Raw genomic sequence first — 5,085 nt, 5'->3', positions numbered from 1 at the left:
AGGACTGTCCTCCCCATGGTGGCGACCCCTCCAGGGCAATGCCCTTCTCATGCCAATGGGAAGGAGCACTTTCAGTTGCAAGAGGAGCTACGAAAAGTGGCCGAGGCAGAGGCCGCGCTGAAGGAGGAGCATCGCCGGAGAGAGGCCAGCCTGCAGGATGAGATGCGCCGGAAGGAGGCCATGATGAAGGACCTTCTGGCCATGATTCGCCAGAAGGAGGCCATGATGCAGGCGAAGCTCTTCAGAGCTCAGGAGGAGCTGAGGATGGTTCCGAGAGAGATGGAAGACTCCAGACAGGTGGCCGGAAGGGAAAATAGAGGACTCCTGACCCTAAGGAAGACACTCCAGGCGAGGCAGAGCGAGCTTTGCCCCAGAGGACCATGGGCCAACCACCGCTCTAAGGCCGTGCCTCTTCTGACCTGCAGAATGGAGAAGCAAAAAGCCTTCACTCCAAGGAAAGCCCTTCCTATCAGAGGAGACAACCTTGATTATGGTTCTCCAATGGAAGATGGCGGATGCGCAGAATCACACTTTCCCTCTTCGCTTTCCCATCAGGAGAGACGTCAAGTGAGCCCTTGCAGCCGTGGGCTAGAAGACGTCCCCTGTGGAAGGAGAAAGTATCTCAAGAAAGCAAGGCTCCCTGAAAGCGACGTGTCAGCGGCACAGGCCGCGCAGGCCCACTTCAGAAATAACACCACATGTCTGGATGAACAAACTCTGTCAGTGGAAAACAGATATTTGTCCCCTACAAGTCTGATCTGCCCTACCGCTGAGCAATTTCCATATGAGAATAGCCAGAGTGGAAACCCTCAGCTGGTGCCCTGTGAACTTTGTCACAGGAAGTTTGCTGTAGAGAGGCTGGAGAAACACAGCAAGATCTGCAAGAAGCTTCAGAATTCAAAGAGGAAGGTTTTTGACTCTTTCAAGCACAGGGCCAAGGGAACAGAACTGGAGACATACATCCATAAGAAGAAGGTTAAACCGCCAATCGTGGTAAGGGCTATCCTTAAACTCTTTCCAAGCTTCCCTTTTTTTCTCCTAGAGTCAGACTCAGCTTATAAATCAATGTAAACAATAAATAAGTGTTTTATGAAGTACTCTTCTGAAAAACTGCCGCAAAGGCACATTTGCCAGACAGAATAAATGTGTCTTAGTGACTTCTGAATTCTGTTGTAAAAATCTACATATCAAGCAAATAGCACTCACAGGAAACAAAACCATAACTACGTAAATTGTACTCTCTACCCAATGACCTGAAAGGAAGCCCCAGAAAGCTAAGTTATTACTGTATTGATATTTTCTTGCCTTGTGAATGGTTTGCGACCAGACTGTGTACGCAGTGCTAGTCTGGACTTTTTCTGGAAGCTGTTTTATTGGTTTCATTTCCTGTTCCCAGCTGAGAAAGAACAACTGGAGGCAGAAGCACGAGGATTTCATTCGGAGCATCAAACAGGCCAGGGAGGTGCAGCAGGTGATCACGCAAGGAGGGAAAGTTGTGAACCTGCCCCAGCCCCCCGCGAATCCAAACCCCGACTACGTGCCCTGCCCTCACTGCGGCCGGCGCTTTGCCCCCAGGCCGGCACAGAGGCACATCCCCAAGTGTCAGCACATCAGGAGCCGCCCTCCTCCTCCTCCTCGCAGATGAAAACTGATGTGAAGAAGAGCAAAAGAGTCATGATCTTGGCTCACGACTCACGTCCTGCTTTTTCTTTTTAGAAACACATTTAGCACAGTTCATCCGTATGATGATGAAAAAAAAATGTTACCTTATTTTAATTAAATGATTTTTTTTTTGGTGGACTGGTGTTTGCGTAGCTGTGGTTATTTCAGTTTTTCTCTTATCATTCATACACCTTGACCTCCTAAAAATAATTTTTCAACCTGGTACGTACAATTGGCAGGCTATAGAACAGGTCACATTGGTCTTGGAACCATCAAAAAGTAGTATTCACACATTCTCGGCATCAATTTTCCTTAAAAACAACTGAAAAAGCAAGGTAAAGAGTGATTGATTTTTTTAATGAAAGTTATTTGATTTAATTTATTTAATTTTCATAATATTTGAAATATGTTGGGATTAATGTGACTCAATATTATCTGCAGCTCTTACACTCCAGTCACCTGATAAAGTGGAACGCAGTGTCTTTGCCTTACATGGCGCTCAGCTCTTCCTCAATCCCAGCAGAAGCACCAGCAGAAGCAGCAGCCTCCGGGTCCTGCCTCATGCACAGCTTAAAATGCAACACCAAGTAATACAACAAACAACAGGGAAAACCATTCACGATCAGACACATCCGTTGATTGCTGGCTCTCAGTAAAGGGACATTGCATCATTACATCACAAAATAGACTACATTTCAAGGTTAAAGAATTACCATGTTCTGCGATTCAGAACGAGGCAGCAAAACTTCCTATAATCTGTTGTGGCCCTATGACATTGTAAAGGAGCAGGCTTGTGAATACATCTCGTTTAATCCAATGGAAATATAACTCTCAACTTTTTTACGTTTTTGCCAATAAATAATACTACATTGTTAACTCTGCATAAAGAACCTTGGAATGGAACGTTTTTTGCAGTGAAATGTTTGCTGCATAACCTATACCCTTTCTCTCCTACATCACATTGCATTAGTCATTACAGTGATTAGTGAGCAGGAAGGGCTGCATCACATCGCAATTTGTGTGGAACTTGAATGCGAATTTGTTACAACATGGCGTAACTTACAGTCCTTTCACAAAATTCATGATTTTGTGCTCAATTTTGAGTTTGTAAAGTTTTTCTATAATGTCAATGATTTTATTTTGTGACTGAAATTAAATACTTTTGTGTCTGCAAAATTGGGACTGTAGTTCCACCTTAACCTACTAGTACTGTATGTCTTTGGACTGTGGGAAGAAACTGGAGCACCTGGAAGAAATCCACACAAATGAAGGGAGAACATACAATTCCATCCAGACTGCACCCCAGGAATTGAACCCAGGACCCCAGCTCTGTGAACCACAGTGCCACCTCATTGCTATAGTCACTATAATTAATGTCAAAACTCATTTGCAAATGAGCAGCCTGGGATCCAAAAGGATCAAGACAAGGATCCAAACAAAGCACTATCCCAAAGCTTGGCTTTGTACAGTATATCATACAGGGCTTGATGCAGAAGGCAGATAATCTAAGTCCATGCAATAACTGCTAAGGGAAAGTGACTTTGTGTTTTTGGAGGGAAGTTACTCAACATGGAGCTGTGTTAGTGAAATGATTGTTCTGATGTACGGCTGATGTCCAAACACTGAAAACATGATTGTGTATGCAATCGCACTCCCGAGCTCCATTGGGTATGGTTAAAATAACTTTTTATAGTTCATCACATTCAAAGTGTGTGTACCTGATGAAAGTGTAACACGCATTTGGAGGAGTTATTCAGGATTTTCTTTCATTCAACTATTTCAAGACCGATTATTTTCAGATGTTGTAGTATACGTGAATAATGAAAGGCCTTCATATTACACAATGAAGGAATGACTTCGCAGGTGTGAAGAATAAAAGATTAATTCAGCTCACTTTGGGGAGTTTCACAATGGCCCTCCTTAAAGAAATGTGGGTTTGATTAAAGGAGTGAAGAAAAAGCACTGAATAATATTTGCTTCTGTAAACGTAATCATCTCAAAATATGGTTAAAGAAATTGAAGAAGGTTAAACATAATCCAAAACGTATAAGGTCAATTTAAGTACAACCAGAATTCTAGTGTTTATGCAATGCATCTGTGGGTTGATATGAAATACGGCCGTACTTAAACTAAACGAGGTTATCGAGAGCATATTCCGAGTACGGCTGTGGCCAGTTGTACTGTGAACTGCGAGGACCGTATCTTATCCTGAACTGGCTGTGCGAATACCGTCCTCTGCTGGCAGAAGGAATAGATTACAACGGCACTGTATTGGCGATTAGTCCTATTGCTAGAATATTGAAACAACAAGGAGTCCGCGGAGTCAAGCAATGCTGAATGAACAAGTACCTGAAATTCAATAGGATTTTGTGTATTGATTACAAATAGGTGTGAAATTCTCATGTACAGTGGTATTCATGGATTCCTTACACAAGCAGCCGTTGTTATGATACTTTCGTAATCTGAATATAAATCTGTTATCTACTTGAAACTGTAATTATTGAATAGATTAATGTCTTTGAAATGCTTCATTAACTGGGCAGTTTCCATGTTTGGAAATGTTTTTATTTTGATTGCTGATTGCTAGATACTGTATGTTTAATAGGCATGCTGTTAATATTTTCTACAAGAGCCAAATAAGACAGTTATGCTGTAGTAAGTTCTATATAAGTTATATAACATAAGTTATATTTTGTTCTGAGGTCAATTTGAATCTCATACTAAATAACTGGTGTCCTTTTATCTGAGAAACACTACCTGATTGATCACCTGATGCCTAGAAATTAGCATGCACAGTAGCCCAGTGTTTAGCATTGCTAGCTCACAGTGCTGAGGCCCTGGGTACACTTCTGGACCTGGGGTGCTATCTGTATGGTGCTTGTATGTTCTCCCCATGTTTGCATGAGTTTGCTTTGGGTGCTCCGGCTTCCTCCCACACTTCAAAGAACTACTGGTAGGTTAATTGGCTTCTGGGATAATTGGTGAGTGTCTGTGTCTTCCCTGCATTGGACTACCATCCAGTCCCAGGTATCTCCTGCTTATTACTTTCTGAGGCTCTGGCTCCCCCGTGACCCCCCGACCCCCTGACCACCTGACCCTGAATTGGATGAAGCGGTTAGAAAATGGGTGGTTTCTGTTATGCTCTGGTCATGCTCTGCCATAGCAACAACTTGTAAAAAATGCAGATGCTAGGATTTAACTCAAAGAAGGAGCTCAGATCACTGTGTTGGCATCACTGTACAGGTGTCCGGTGTGTTTTAGAACATATGTTAAAATCTTATTTACTAACTTCTAGACTTTTTACCCCCCATATCAGTCTGCAGGTGCACAGTGGTCTGTGGACACCCTCCTTGCTCTGTCGTAAAACAGGAAATAAAAAGCAACTGGTTTTGACTTTAATGCACTGAGACTGTGGAACTCACA

This window comes from Lepisosteus oculatus, unplaced genomic scaffold, assembly GCF_040954835.1.
Source record: "Lepisosteus oculatus isolate fLepOcu1 unplaced genomic scaffold, fLepOcu1.hap2 HAP2_SCAFFOLD_37, whole genome shotgun sequence".
Classification (NCBI taxonomy): Eukaryota; Metazoa; Chordata; class Actinopteri; order Semionotiformes; family Lepisosteidae; genus Lepisosteus; species Lepisosteus oculatus.
Note: the sequence above shows the minus strand (reverse complement) of the source record.